The following is a 17,441-nucleotide window of genomic DNA, read 5'->3' as shown; positions in this document are numbered from 1 at the left end:
GCAGGGCATGCAAATCTTCTCTAAGATCGATCTACAATCTAGGTACAACCAGCTGAAGGTGAAAGCGTAGGATGTTCCAAAGACGGATTTTCGAACCTAGTATGGCCATTACTAATTTATGGTTATGCCTTTCGGTTTGACGAATGCACCTGTGGCATTTACAGATTTGATGAATAGGGTCTTTCACGAATACTTAGACCAGTTTGTTGTGGTATTTATAGATGACATCCTAGTGTATTCTAGGAGTGCTGTAGAATATGAAGTTCATCTGAGATTAGTACTGCATATGTTCAAGGAAAAGAGGTTATACGCTAAATTGAAGAAATACGAGTTCTGGCTAGAACATATTGTGTTTCTAGGGCATGTAGTGTCCAAAGAAGGGGTATCAGTGAATCTGAGTAAAATAGAAGTGGTAGTGGACTGGGCGAGGCCGAAAAATGTTCAGGAGGTGAAAAGTTTTTTGGGTCTTGCAGGAAACTACCGATGGTTTGTAGAAGGGTTCTCCCTTTTATCTAGTCCTTTGACACAATTCACGAGGAAGAACGTGAAATATGATTGGACGGATGAGTATGAGCTGAGTTTCTAGGAGTTGAAACATTAGTTGGTTTCTGCTCCAGTGCTGATCATTCCATTTGGGGATGGTGGATTTTTTATCTACGGTGATGCCTCTAAGAAAGGTCTCGAGTGTGTTCTAATGCAATAGGTAAGGGTGATTGCTTATGCTTCTTGCCAACTCAAGGAGTACGAGAAGAACTACTCGACACATGATATGGAATTAGCAACAGTAGTGTTTGCTTTGAAAATCTAGAGGCACTACCTGTATGGTGAAAGGTGCGAGATTTTTTCCAACCATAAAAGTCTTAAGTACATTTTCACCCAGAAGGAGTTGAATATGAGGCAGCGTAGATGGTTAGAGTTGATAAAGGATTACGACCACACCATTAGCTATCACCTAGTAAAAGCAAATATAGTAGCTAATGCTCTGAGTTGGAAGTCAATTGATGCGTCAGTCTCAGTAGTGGGACTTTAGCATCAGATCTGTATGGATCTGGAAAGGTTGAGCTTAGAGGTTGTGTAAGGAAATCACCAGGCTCTTCTTGCTAGCTTGGTGGTACATCTGGCCTTATAGGAGAGGATCCGAATAGCTTAGAAGGAAGATGAAGAGCTGGTAGAAGTTATGGAAGGGGTACAGAGGGGTTTAAAACCGAATTTCAATATCTCTAATGATGGGATATTGAGATTCCACAGCAAGGTATGTGTACCGAATGACGCTGAGATTAAACGGGTCATTCTAGAGGAGATACATCATTCACTCTACACTGTACATCCTAAAGTACGAAGATGTATCAAAACATTAGGGAATTTTTTTGGTGGTCAAACATGAAAAGATAGATTACCCGCTTCGTAGAGCAGTGCCTGACATGTCAATAGGTCAAGGCAGAGCACTAGAGGCCAGAAGGACCCCTTTAGCCATTTGACATTCCCAAGTGGAAATGGGAGCATATCTCGATGGATTTCATATCGGGTACCTACGGCAGTGCATGGGCAGAATGTTATATGGGTTGTAGTGGATTGGTTGACGAAAATTGCACATTTCATTCCAATCAGAGTTAGCTACTCTTTGAATAGGTTGGCAGACCTATATGTGCAGGAGATTGTACAACTCCATGGTATCCCGATTTCTATCGTTTCAGATCGAGACCCATGTTTTACCTTTTGATTCTGGAAGAGTCTATAGGATGCCTTGGGATCACAACTCACATTCAGTACGTCATTTCACTCGCAGACAGATGGACAATCCAAGAGGACTATTCAGACGTTAGAAGATATGTTGCGAGCATGCGTACTAGATTTTGGGAACAGTTGGATATGATATCTACCACTTGTGGAATTTGCATATAATAACAACTACCAGGCCAATATAGAGATGACACCATATGAGGCATTGTATGGTCGTCGGTGTCGGTCTCCATTGTATTGGGATCAAGTAGGCGAGCGACAGATACTTGGACCGGAATTGATTTAGCAGGCCTCTGCAAAGGTCGAGCTGATTAGAGAGAGAATCAAGGCAGCTCAGAGTTGGCAAAAGAGTTATGCAGATACTCGCCGATGAGAGCTAGAGTTCGAGGCAGGAGATATGGTATTCCAGAAGGTTGCTCCGATGAAAGGGGTGATGAGATTTAGGAAGAAGGGGAACTAGCCCTTGGTACATTAGGCCCTTCGAGATGTTGGAAAGGGTAGGTTTGGTTGCTTATTGAGTGGCATTACCCTCAGCACTATCCAGAGTTCATGACGTGTTTCATGTATCAGTGGTGAGGAAGTAGGTGTCAGATCCTTCGCACTTGTTAAGTTACGAGCCTCTAGAGATCAATGATGCATTAGCATACGGAGAGGTTCCAGTACAAATATTAGATCAGAAGGTGCAGTAGTTACGGACTAAATAAATACCGTTAGTGAAGGTATTATGGCGTAATCACGCAGTGGAGGAAGTTTCATGGGAATTAGAGTTAGAGATACGCCAGAAGTACCCTCAGTTATTTAGAGATAGTTAAAGTTAGACAGGTAAGTAGAATAGGTGGTTCAATTTATTTTAAAGTTAGACAAGTAAATAGAATAGGTGGTTCAATTTATTTTAGATATGGTTTCGAGAAAGTTTTGTATGTGCATTGTAATCTCTCGAAGCATCATATTGTAACCATGATATTCCTCTGTCATATATGAGGGTATGTAATAAACTTGAGCCAGAGCCGCTATGTGGGTGGCTGCCGACTCTTCCGTAGAACTAAGTTATAAGGTAAGTTATGCTTAGAAACGGTTAATAAATTTTGAGAGTGAAATTTTTATAAAGAGGGGAGATTGTAGAGACCCAAACTCGTAAAATAAGAAAAAGGGTAAAAAGGTAATTTTAGCAGGCTTTGTTAATGAAGACAAGGTTCTCATTGACGAAGCCAAGGTTCTCGTCGACAAAGGCCCTTTTACGGTTCATTTTTGAAATTCAAAGTCTCGGTGACGAAGAGATCCCAACCAACAGGAAAAATATCAGACAAAGGTTCGTTGACGAAGAGCCTTCTGTGGCTCGTCGACAAAGGCACCATTCATCGATGAGTTTGACGGGTCAAGGGGTCTATAAATATCATTTTTAGTTGCTTAAGGCTTAAGAAACACAAAACTCTCTCTCTCTCTCTCTCTAGAACTGGCGAACTCTCTCTCTCTCTCTCACTCTCTCTTCGATCCTTCGTCGTTCGTTACCTGAATCCACAATCTGATGTTACTACATGGATCAGGAGAAAAACCTCTACAATTATAGTGGATTGGATCTTCGTTTTGAGGACTTCCGAGTTTCATCTCGAAATCGAGGTAAGGGTCTAAGTTCGTTTTTGGTTCGGTAGATCTATAGTAAATAGGATTGTGTTGAAGTACTATTCTTCGGTTTGTAGGTTTTGAGAACTCGATTCGTTGTTTTGGGAGCCGTATAGTCCGTGTTTCGGAATTTGGAAATAAGTAAGGGGATTTGTTTATATCAATCTTTTTAGAAAACTAAACCTCTAAAAAGTTAGCTTATATTTATATGCACATATTAACTGTTTATTTACGAAGTTTTACTGGGTAAAGACGCCCGTTTTACGATTTTACGGTTTTGGTAAAAATGAGAGTTTTGGCGTATGATCTCTAGATTTTTTAAAACTTCTTTATTTATATTAATCTTAACATAGGAGGTGCTTGAACCTCTTATTTTCCATTTAAATGATTTTATCGAGTTATATGCTATATAGCGGATTTTGACCAAAAGAGTGTGACATATGATATGAAATGGAATATGTGAATTTGTTTAAATACATATATGAACTGTGGGAACTGAAGTTCCATTTTATTATTGGAAAATATGGAAAATAGGTGCTGGTTATCTACTGAGCTTTGTATGTGAAAAGGGTTAAACCAAAATGTGTGCGTGGGTTTATACCACAATATGAATGAATGAGTTTGTGAAAATACTGAAACTGTACAGGTGATTTATGAATGTGAAAAAAGTTAATTCATTTTATCATAAATTGTATATATGATATTTGAAACCGTAGTTTGTTACTATCAGAGTCTTAAAAAGCTCACCATTATATTAGAGCCTTAAAAAGCTCATTGTTATATGAAAGCCTTAAAAAGCTCACCGTTATATGAGAACCTTAAAAAGTTTAACGTTATATGAAGCCTTAAAAAGCTTAAGCGCGGCTTCGTTGCTATATTCTGGATACAGTGCAACCACACATATGATTTTTCATATGGGTATCGAGATAGTTGGCTAGATTGGAGTATGCCACTAGTGGATTAATGGACCAGGTGGTTCTAGTCGGACTATAGTAAATCGCACAACCTGAAACCAAGGGGCAGTGTTGGCAGTTGTTATTATTGTTTCTAAGATGGACAGTGTTCTAAATATGCATATATATGATTTAAAAACTAAAATGGGTAAAGTCATAGGTTTGAATATTGGGTGGAGGGATCGTATAGTGTATGGGCCTGTACCCTACCCTAACGTTGGGAGCTCTCACTTGCAATAATGCCTAATTCTCTATTGTAGGAAATCTATATATATATATATATATATATATATATATATATATATATATCTCCTATATTATAGTATTGAGAATATGCTATATATATGTAACTGCTTTCTACTGGTTTGAATATGTATGGTCACACACTGATGTAATATCTTCCACCTTTTTGAAAAGTGTCTCACCCTAATATACAACCTTTCTTTTAGATCTTGCCGGACATTGGTCCTTGTTGATAAAGGGTCTTGGAGGGTCATATTGTGTTTAGCTTTCGTAAGTATTTGTATATGTAATAGAATCAGTTCAGAACGCTCTTTTTGGGGATCGTAAGAACATGTTATGTTTTAAGTACGATTGTATGTATTTGAGGATACGGTTAGAAACTCGGGTTTTTCTTTTAGATTTTCGTATGGATGTTTATGTTTTCCGTTGTGCATGAGATTATAGATTAGTATGGAAACACCCACGTGTCTCTATTAAGGGCGGGTGGTATATGCATGTTTATTTAGAGACAGGTGTATTATACAGGTGTAGTAGCACTCTGGGGCCGTATAAAGGGTCGAGGCATTATAGTGCATGTTGCATCTTTGATTAGAATTAGATCATCTGCATATCATAAGTTTTCACCTTCACAGCTTGTGTTTAACCACCAACCTACTATATCTCATCTTAGAATTTTTGTTGCGCTGTATATGTTCCTATTGCACCTGCATAATGAAGTAAGATGAAACCACAACGTCGGTTTGGTATTTATGTTGGTTTTGATTCTCCTTCTATCATTAGATATCTTGAACCACTAACTGGTGATCTTTTTAGAGTAAGATTTCTAGATTGTCAATTTGATGAATCAATTTTCCTGTAATAAGAAGAAGGAAAAGGATTAAAAACACAAGAAATTTGTTGGAACACACCAATTTTTTCTAATCTTGATACACGCACAAATTAATGTGAACTTGAAGTTCAAAGAATAATTCATTTGCAGAATGCTGTAAATCAATTGCCAAATGTTTTTACAAACACCAAAAGGGTCACTCAATCACTTGTTCTGGCTGCAAATATTCCTGCAGGATTGATTGTTCCTGAAGAACACTCATTGGGAATAGCAGCTAATGAATCTAAAGTGCGCCAGAAGCATGGTAGACCAATTGGTGCAAATGATATTGTTCCTCGAAAGAAAAAGGAAATGAATAAAAGTGACACTCCAAAAGAGTTCATTAACACTCAAGAAGAGGTTAAAAGAAATATTGATCAACAATCCCATATTTCCACAGAAGCAACACCAGAAAGGGTTCCGGTACCGGAAAATTATGAGATCTCATTAAAATTTGTAAATATGCAGAGAAGAAATGAAGTTGTTGTTGATAATGTGGTTACATATGCAATTGCTTCAGAATTATTAATGATAATGAGCCTGAGCCTCAAACTATAGAAGAATGTTGATATCAAAATGATTGGTAGAAATGGAAAGAAGCAATACAAGTTGAGCTAGACTTGTTAGCCAAACGTAAGGTATTTGGACCAGTAGTCCTAACACCTGAGCATGTCAAACCTGTCGAGTATAAATGGGTTTTTGTACGTAAAAGAAATGAAATGAATGAAATTGTGAGATACAAGACACGTCTTGCAGCACAAGGTTTCACTCAAAGGCCTGGCATAGATTATAATGAGAACTATTCCCCTAATATGGATGCAGTTACTTTTCAAATATTTGATTAGTTTAACAATTTCTGAAGGACTTAACATACACCTCATGGACGTAGTAACAACTTTCTTGAATGGCTCATTGGATAATGACATATATATATATATATATATATATATATATGAAAATCCCTGAAGGATTTAAAATGCCTGAAGCATATAATCCAAAACAACGGCAAATGTATTTTATTAAATTACAAAGATCCTTGTATGGATTGAATCAATATGGACGAATGTGGTACAACGTCTAAGTGAATATTTGTTGAAAATAGGATATGAGAATAATCTTATTTGTCCTTGTGTTTTCATTAAGAAGATAAATTTTGGATTTGCTATAGTCATAGTTTATGTTGATGACGTAAACATAGTATTTAGAAGAGATCTCAATAACTACTGACTACTTAATGAAAAAAATTGAAATGAAGGATCTTGGGAAGACAAAATTTTGTCTTGGTTTTCAAGTTGAACATTTAACAAGTTGAATTCTTATTCATTAATCATCTTATATAGAAAAAATCTTGAAACAATTTTATATGGATAAATCTTATCCATTAAGCTCCCCGATGGTTGTTCGTTCACTTGATGTGAAAAAAGATTTTTTTTTGTCCTTGAGAAGATGATGAAGAAATCTTTGGTCCTGAAGTACCCTATTTTAGTGTAATAGGAGCACTTTTGTATCTTGCAAATTGCACTAGACCAGATATAACTTTTGCGGTAAATTTGTTGGCAAGGTTTAGTTCTACACCAACTCAAAGACATTAGAATAGAGTAAAACATGTTCTTTATTATCTCCACAACACATCTGATATGAGTTTGTTTTACTCAAAGGGAGTAAAGTCTATGCTGAAAGGATATGCTGATTCTAGATATCTTTATGATCCTCATAAAGTTCGATCACATATAGACTATATTTTTACGTGTGGTGATACTGTCATCTCATGCTGATCTGTAAAGCAAACGATCACTGCTACATTTTCAAACCATTCAGAAATATTGGCAGTTCACGAAGCAAGTCTTGAATGTGTATGGTTAATAACTATAATCCAACACATTAAAGGGAGAAGTGGATTATTATTGAAGAATGACATGCCAACAATATTGTACGAGGACTATGCATCATGTATTGCACAAATCAAAGGTGCGTACATAAAAGGTGATAGAACTAAACATATTTCACCAAAGTTCCTTTACACTCACGAACTTCTGAAGAAAGGAGATGCTGACATTTGTAAAATTCGTTCAAGTGACAACTCAGCAGATCTATTCACAAAAGCATTGCCAACTTCAATTTTCAAAATGCATGTACATAACATTGAAATGTGACAACTTAAGGACATTTCTTAATTGATTGTATTTTTTAGGGGAAGTATGAATACTACACTCTTTTTCTTTCGTTAAGGTTTTGTCCCACAGGGTTTTCCTTAACGAAGGTTTTAATAAGGCATATTCATAGTGTATAGTCATTCAAAGGGAAGTGTTGTAAAACATGTAAAACGTGTATATTTATGTGGATGACTATCTAGATAATAGTTATAACCTTTGGTATGCCCACATAATGGTTCATTATGTGATTAACGTTTGGGATGCCAATGTATTTGCTTATATAAGGTCATGCTTTACAACAAAATGATAACAAGATGATCAACAACATCTAGTTCTTGAAGAACTAAACTGTTGAATTTCTATAGCTCCAAATATTTTTTCTTTTCTCTTTTATTTCATTTACAACACATAAGTAATTTTAAGTTTTATATCACTAATTTTTTGTTTATAATAATAATTTTTTTGTGGTTTGAATAATATGTTTTTGCTGTACTTTAACATTCAGGGTCTATTTTATTTAAAAATTTTTAATTATTTTTAAATTTTTATGTATATTATAATTATTGGCTAAGCATTAAAACTGAATTTAAATTAGAATTGTAAAATAAAATACTTATAGTTAATTTAAAATTTTATTATATTACTTCTAATTTACATTTTAATAATAATTTTTAGTTACATTATCTTGAGAACAAAATGAGTACTTGGGTTTTGAATTTGTCTTAATTTTATAAATATTAACCAAGAATGTTGCTATTGTTTAGTTTGAAATTTTTATTTTTTACTTTTGTTGTCATAATTTTTAACATTAAATCAAAAGGTTCTTTATCAATTTTTTTGGGTTTAGTCACTTACAATATTCCAATCAATCTAATCTAATTTGGTCTTCTCTCTACACACATTTTCCACTTTGCTTACTCTGTCTACCAATCAAATGAGGTAGAGTTTAGGGTTCCGCTAAAAAGAAACAAAGGTTTTTTTTTTAGATTTTAAATCTTATAGTGACCAATCATAGTATTTATTTTAGTGACACTTATTTATTTTGTCGTAATTAACTGTTCATATCTTAAATAGAATGTGATAATGCCATTATTTCTACATATAGTTTTAAAATATCCTCTTCATTTTCAAAGTCAAAATATAACATGGTCATTTTAAAAGAAAAATCAAGATGATCATCACTTGCTTAGATAATGAACCTCTCAATAGAAATATGTAATGCAGCTTAAAAGATTTTAGGGTTTTTTGGATTGAGAAGATTGAAAAACGAAGAGCAAACTCCCGATTTTTAATTTCAGTAGAGAAACACAATGCATGGTAGCTTTAGCAAGATAAAAACAATGATTTGTGTGTGATTCAATTGATTGGGGTTGCCCAAATGCGATTAGGGTTGCTCTTAAATAGTAGGTTTTGAAATCTAACTATTTTTCCAAAGTTTGGAAACATTATATTCTCAAAATGATAAGAAATCGTACTGTTTAAAAACTTGGCCGCAAACCTTCGGTCGTCCGAACCATTTAGAAATCAAATTTAAAAACAGACAGTAGCACTTTGGTCACCCAAGCTTATGCCTTCGATTGCCCAAACTTACACTGTCTAGATTTTTAACACTGACAGTACCAGTTTGGTTGCCTGGCCCCTAAAGTCCGGTCGCCTGAACATACTGATTTTAGATAGTTTGTTCAGTTTGTTGTGAAATTCAATGTTCTTTATTTCAAAACTCATTTTTATTCTTTTAAAATATATTTCAACTTTGAAAAGACATTTTCCGAGTTTTGGAAATAGGACTCTAAGTTTAATTATATCCTAAGAGCTTCATACACAATCTAAATATAAAGAAATACTTACATGAGACTCCTAAAACAATACATATCACCTAAAAATGAAGTCCTCATGTTCTTGAAACTTTATCTTAATCCAAGCTTTAGCCATTCCTCATTTTGCTTTTGTTCCTCATAGTTTTTAAGCATTAAGTTTGATCCAATGTGCTTGTGAGTTATGAAACCTGTAAATTTACTTGAAGAAAGATTAGAAACCTTAGATCGACATCATCAAAACAAAGGTAAAGTCTTGTTAGGCCAACAAGAACTAGTTATCAGCTAATTTTATTGACTTCCAAGCGCAGAAGTTGTCAAAATAATATACAAGGGTGAGTCCCAAGATTGAATTCATGAGGACAATGAGAAATATGCAAACGTTTATGTTTTAATTATAACCCAAGAAATCAGATTACTATTTATGGTGACAGGAATTCCTAAAACGAATAACTAATGGGGTTAAAACAATAATCAAGAAAACGAAAGATAAAAATAATGAGGTTCATGCACAAGTATGATTTGAAGATGATGATGAATTTAAGGATCTAAAATTACCAATAACTAAACAACTCAAAGGGAATGCGTAGAAATTAAATTACAATTAAAATAAACAATTAATTAAACACTTGAGACGCAAGTTTCGCCCATTTCCAATTTGGTAATGGATATTCCTCTAATTTCCTCTTCTCTCAATCACTTACCCATTCCTGGAGATCATGACCGGATAATATAACATTCAAGCCTGCAATTTCAGTATAATCTAAAATACTTAGCAGATTGTATAACAAATTCAACGATACTAGTTCAAGTATTAGTTGTGTCTTCACGTCTAAAACTAATCAAAACTCAGAACAAAGAATTTGTAGGGAACTATTAGAAATCATGTTACCAATTCAAGCATCAATTGTGCCTTCACGTCTACAATTGATCAAAACTCAGAACAAAGAATTTTAATATTTTCTAAACATAAAGCAAAATGCAATCCATTAAATTAAACCTTAAAGTTCCAGGAAAAAAGGATAAAATCTAACCCAAAACATCCACGGGTTATTCCTTGAATCTCAAGATAAAATCTAGCCTAACATGTCTGCAATTCAAAATTTTTGGAACAAATTAAACCAATAAGAAATCATTCAAAACAATAAAATAAATATACAACAAAAATAATGTACAAATGAAGAGAGAGATAGGAAGAGGGAAGGAAAAAAAAATCCAACTTGGCCGAGTACCCAGCTGTGTTTCACGCACAGCATGCATGACTGCCCCTTCTTGCTTGTGTTCGGCTCTGACAACAGCTTCATACGCTGCTGTTGTCCTCTAAAATAAACCCTATTCAAAATCCTCCATAAAAAGCCTTGCCGCATGCCCTAATTTATTTTGATTATGCTTCATTCCTGCTTGCTCTAGCCCACAACCCAAAACATCTACATGCATGTGCTGGCCTCTTCACACTTTGCTGTTGCACGACCCACCAAGAAATATAACACTGCTCTACTGCTCTCCTAATTCCAATTTAATTGTTGCATGGAGGAAATGATTCCACCCCCAAAAAGGTAACCTAGGTCTCCTCCTTTGAGTTTTTTCCCATTTTAATATTATTTAATAATAAAATATTAAATAATACTTTCTTTGGAAATTTTTTTTCCTTTTTTGAGGCTTACGTAATCTCGCAGGTTGGGACTGCGAGATTTAAACAAATCTCGTAAGTTGGTGTTGCGAGATTTAAACAAATCTCGCAGGTTAATCCTACGAGGTTTACATGGTAGGACGACTTTAACTACAAACACTTATCTTCTTTTTCTTCCATAAACCCACCAAAGATGACTACAACGAGAACTGTGAAGCAATAGTTGTCCTTGGAAAAAAAAAATTAGGCAAACTCAATTCGTGCTACTCAATGCAACAATCACAACGGCGTCAACGCGATGTGGGAAACTGTCGGCAATTTCAGAGTGCAGGCCTCTAATCCTTCCGTGGAAACTTTGAAATGAACAGAGCCAATAGACTTGCCATCGCCTTTGAGAACTTGGATGCTCTTGTACAGGTCAGGCAAGGCCTTGGGGAAGAGGGCGGCAGAGTCCTTGAGGCTTTCCCACATCTTATCCGCATTGGACTTCACCTCCACATCCACATTAATTCTATCCCTTGAAGCCATGCTGCAAGGAAGATAAGAAGGATGTTTGCATTCAGGAAAATGGAAGGTTTGTTCCTTTTCTATCAACGCTTGTCTGTCTAGATGCAAATTCATATAGAATTGGAATTGTTTGCACCTAAAATTCTCATCTTTTTTCCCTTCAGAAAAAAAAAAAGGCAAAAAAAAAAAAAAAAAGGAAAGAGCGAACTTCTAATATTTTTTCTTTATTTTATATTGTTTTTTGTTACTTGATTTAGTGTTTTAACCGGAAGAGCTTCCTTAACAGTGAAGATTGATGTGGCTAATGATACAAAGAGCACCTCTTCTGTCAAAGTTTGATCTCCCATGTTGAGAATTTTTGGGTTAACAGTTTTATTTGTATAATTTCCATCATATGGCCAGATCATATTTACTCATTGAGATTATTGCCATAGAATGATTAGAGGCCAGCACTCCAAAATTGTTGACAATTTCCCATCACCCCACGTCCACGTGACTCCCGCTGGAAAGAGTAATTCACTCCTTTACCATTATTATTATTTGAGGGAATGCGAGGAAGAGAGAAGGAGTGAGTGAGTAATTCCTCCATCAAGAAAGAAAACAAGGGAATTTTGCAAGGATGAATGCATTAATTGGTGAGTGAGTGGACATGGCTTGGCCAATAAGTGGAAACATATAGTCATAAATTATCTTTATTTGACAGTTTGATGAAGCAGCAATGTCAAGTTATTGGACATAAAAAAAATAATATTATACATTAGTAGAAACAGAGTAGAGAGAAGTTGACATTTAAAAGGAAACAGAGTACTTGAGATGTTGCTTTGAACGATATCGTAGCTGAGAGCGAAGAACTCGCCAGAAACAGGGTCAACCTTTGGGTGTGCAATCAAGGTGGAATCAAGCTGCCCGTCGAAGTCATACCAGTCGATAGTCTCCAAGTTGCTGGCGGGAGTCACGCGGATGTGGGATGATGGGTGGTGACGAGGAGGACTAGGAGGAAGCCGCCTTACACGAGGCTAAAGAGAGACGACATCACAGTGAGGTACGTGATGGACAGTGTTTGGGTTCAACCCGGATGGGGATTTTGTCAAGTTGGAGAGAGAGAGGGAGAGAGAGAGAGAGAGAGAGAGAGAGGGCATTGTGGTGGGGTACGTGATGGACAGTGTCTGGGTTCAACTCGGATGGGGATTTTGTCAAGCTGGAGAGAGAGAGAGAGAGAGAGAGAGAGAGAGATGTAGCGGTGACAGAAACAACTGCAATTTGTGCTAGCAACAAACTAAATGCGTCGGGAGGGGGAAAAACATTTCCATGCAATGTCTATGCAAATCTCGCAAGATCATTCTACAAGATTTGGCCACCACGCGTTAGCACATCAATTCACCTGGCCGTTTAAACCTTGCAGACCCATCATATGAGATTACATAAGCATTAAAATGGGAAAAAAATTCCCAAACAAAGTATTTTTTAAATATTTTATTATAAAATAATAATAAAATGGGAAAAAAAATCCTCCTCCTTTGCATGTGTATTATTTATTTATTTTTCTTTTAGGGCCAACCTTTTTGCATAGCCCATGCATTCTTCCACGTAGCCCTCCAATACTCCACACCTCACGGCCGAATTACCCCTAAAAAAATTTCTTGTGTTGTTAAATTGGGCCCATCAATTCCCACTTAAAGTTCTCACCAAAGCTGCATTTTTATTCCCTTTTTGTTTCTCCTTTAATTTCTGAAAATACCCTGCAAAGTGCTTGTGAATTTATGGTTAAAAAATAGAATAAAAATCCTAATGTTATAAATTGAGCGCCATTTAAAATAATGTGCATAACTTAGGCATTATATTCAATTTGCAATAACCAATAAACACATTTAAACACCTAATTATGCAATTTTGACACTTAATCATACCCCACAACTAACGCCTTTCTAGTCTCTAGCAAATAAAGTGAATGAACTCATACAAGGGGAGACATTAACTACAATTCTAGTATATTCAAAAATGACATGCCGTGAAACAATCTTGTTGAGTTTAGGAACACTGAAAATAAATTAATCTGAATTTTTGTATCAATTGAGAGATTTATACATCATTTAGTTAATCAACTAAGGCAATTGAATGTAACAAAGTTCGCGTGCATGGGAATATGGTTAGAATTCCAAGATTGACTACTTAGAGCCATTAACAGTTTCAATCACAATAGCTAATCTAAGATAACCATACTATCTTACTATAATTCAAAATAATTGTAGTGGTGGTTTTCACGCTATTATACTTTAGAAGACACCTATTTTCTTATTTAGTAAGGACCCTGGTAATAGGTAGCATTTTCCAATACATAAATGTACAATGGTGGCTTTCACGCTATTACACTTTGGAAGATACCTACTTTCTTATTTTGTTAGGATTCCGGTAATAGGTAGTCTTTTCCAATACACAAATGTTTTCCCTTTTTTTTTTTTCTTTCTTTCCTTTCTTCTTTTTGCTTTTTTTTTTTCTTTTTGCAATTGATCCCTGACTTGTTTCTCATTTTAATTTGCTTCAGATTTTTTTTTTCTAAACCATTAGAATATGGTTCATTAGAGTGTCCCAAATAACCGAAGTGTAAATCAACAAAAAATGACCCAATGTAGTCCTTTTAAGTATTCTAACCTGTGTTCTGTGTGTTTGAGCAAAAAACTTTTAACATCTTTTCCTTAATTAAAACTAAGTGAAATGGATAAGTTTTCCATTTGATATAAACTCTGATTTGTACTATATTCTACATGTTCCATGTCCTAAAAAAAAATTTCCAACATGTAAAATTCAATAATAAGGAATTTAGTATGCTTAGAGCTCAGTACTAGCACTTCCCCAAAGTGAACCAACATATGTCTAAGACATGCAAATAGAAAAATAAATTCTCTTCCACCCCCCAACTAAAATGTAGCATTGTCCTCAATGATTGAAAATAAAAGCAAAAGAGTGATATTGAGAGAAGTAGAAGAGTACTTGGGTAGAGAAGTAAAGGACAAAAAATAAAACTAAAAGAAAATGTACCTACAAACAAACTAAAAAAAACAAAATAATTCAAAATGAAATAAAGGAAAAGTAAAACATTACAATATGTATGGAGGTTCGAGAGGAATTTCATCTAATGATTGTAGGTTTATGGATTTAAATAGTAGGTCTTCAAATTTGACTCGCCACAACGAGTCTATTTGGTTACATGCATAAAAATTAACCTCAAATAAATCAATGCTCTTCAAGGTATCAGACAAATCATGTTCCAAATGACTTTCTTTATAACGACCCCAAAAATATATATACATGATTAGGAAAAAAAATCCTTAAAAAATTATTATTATTATTATATTAAATTATTAATACAATATATATATATATATGTAAGGATAAAGATAAAGATATTATAATATAATAATAATGTAATATAAATAAATAATATAATATTATATTATATATGTAGAGACCCGAATCTAGAAAATAAGGAAAATTAAATAAGAAGGGAAAATTTTCAAAAAAATAAACAACAGGCTTCGTTGACGAGGTCCAAGTTCTTGTCGACGAAAGCTCTTATGTGATTCATCGTCGAAATTCAGAGTCTCATCAACAAAGAGATCCAGAACGGCCGAAAAAAATATCAGGTTTAGAGTTCATTGACAAAACCCTTCTCTCGTCGACGAAGGCGCTTCGTCGATGAATTTGGCTGGGTCAAGGCGCTTATAAATAGATTTTCAATTGCTTCATTGTTAAGAAATTAAAATATCTTCTCTTTCTCTCTCTCTCTCTCTCTCTCAACCCGCGCCCACACACTCTCTCTCTCTCTTCGGTTTCTTCGCCGTTCGTCGCCCGAATTGACGATCGGAGGTTACCATAAGGATTAGGGAGCAAATATCTACAATCCTAGCGGTGTAGATACTTGATTTCGAGAAAAAAGTTAGGATTTGGTTTTTCAAGCGTTTCAGATTCTTTTTTAGAAATAGGTAAAGAGATTAAGTTAAGTCAGCTTTTTAATGAATTTGAACCGTTTAAAATGTTTATGGAGTAAGTATATTTATGTTTTCAGTTGAAGTTTCTAAAACCAACCGTTCAAAGGATCTGTTGTCAAACCTAAGACATATGTTATGGTATTTTCGATAAAATAAACAGTGGAAAGCTCGGTTTTATGTTTTAAACTATATATGCTATGTTTTTCTTGGTTGCCTACGGGCTATATTCAAAGTATAGGAGATTGTGTGGCAGGTGAATGATATATCTATACTAAGAATCAGTAGGGCTTAGATCTCACTGTCAAATGTAATTCCAACCGAGGCAAGTTGATCCCACAGCTTGTTGAAATTATTCAGGTGTGTGCTAAAACTTTCACTTGCAGACATGCACATGGTAAATAATATTTTCATCAAGAGTACCTTATTTGCGATTGATAACTACTCGTACATATTGGATAGCGCATCCATAAGAGACTTGGTGGTTGTCAAGTGCTTGATGTTGAAGACAACATACTTTGCTAACGTCATTCTGATAGGTCTGAGAGCTTTTTGGTCAAGCAACTCCCACTCGCTCTCCTTCATGGATTATGGCTTCTCCTTCAATGGTAAGTACAACTCCTTACCAAACAAGTAGTCCTCAATCTGCATTTTCCACAAACCGAAGTTCGTGTCATCAAACATCTCGATTTGTGAGCTCTTTTCGTTCAACATTTCGATTCACCAATCTAGAGACAGAATTAGATCAAACAAACAAAACAGTTGGATCCGGAATGGCCAAAAACCTTAGGGATGGTTCAAGTCATTTGAAAAATGGACTCAAAATGACTTCGAAAAGCCTAGTCAAAGTTCTTGTCAAACCTCGGTCAACTTTAACAAAATATTTTGATAGCGTTAGTGACGCCATTAACTAACGCCATCTGCTAACGTGGCACGATGGGGACCACTATTGACGTGGCACTGTGGGGCCCACCTACTAGAGTGTCTCTGTGGGCCCCACATTAGCTGATGTGGCGTGGGACTCGAATGACGTGCATCTGACGTGGTCCGTTAACGAGGTGGCTTGCTGGCGCTGATGTGGCACGCTGACCCAGTGCTGACGAGGCGCTGAGGTGTCTGATGACATGGCACTGACGCAAACGGTCTTCAACCTTCCGTTGCTTAGCTGGCTGATCGTCGGCGCGTGGGAGCGCGTGAGGCCACCTGCCGATCACTTGCCGGCGCGTGAGGGTGCGTGGGAACGTAGCCTGGCCATCGGTGGTGCGTGTGGACGCGTGTGACCTCGTATGAGCTCTGGTTACAGCCATTGGCTTCATCTCGTTAAGAGGAACGTGCTGGTGGTCTCAAAACGCAATTTTAAGATACTTGACAGAGGCTCCAATCCGGTGATTTTGCTCCAATTTGGCAATTTTTCTCCAACCTCTCTCTGATACCAATTGTTGGGGTGGATTTAGAAGCAACAATCACACATAGGCAAAAATAAATAACAAAAATGGAACACTAGATTTACGTGATTGCACACACCAATTCACTATAACTGGGAGAATAATACAAGGTGGAGGAGGCTACTGCTCTCAACTCAACTCTCTCTCTCTCACACACAACGCTCTTTGTTCTGTCTCACACACTCTTGCACGTAGCACTTACACTACAACACACAACATACAACACCACCCATCACATTTATGTAGCCTGAGATGGGAGATAAAATTCAAAGGTTGGTGGCTTAATGTCGGCCATGGTAGGCAAGGTTGGTGGAGGGCTGCTGGTCTCCATTTAATATAGGTCTCCATTTCAACGTAAGCTGCAGGGGGGTGGTGCTGCCGTCTCCACATACTGTGCGCAACTCAACAGTTTGCAAGGTCTAAAAATGCCTTACTTGTTTGTAATTTGGGGATGACCTTGATAAATATAGATCCATGTTTATAAC

Source organism: Malania oleifera, chromosome 13 (assembly GCF_029873635.1).
Source record: "Malania oleifera isolate guangnan ecotype guangnan chromosome 13, ASM2987363v1, whole genome shotgun sequence".
NCBI lineage: Eukaryota > Viridiplantae > Streptophyta > Magnoliopsida > Santalales > Ximeniaceae > Malania > Malania oleifera.
The sequence above is the reverse complement of the archived record's forward strand: the minus strand, read 5'-3'. Positions refer to the sequence as shown.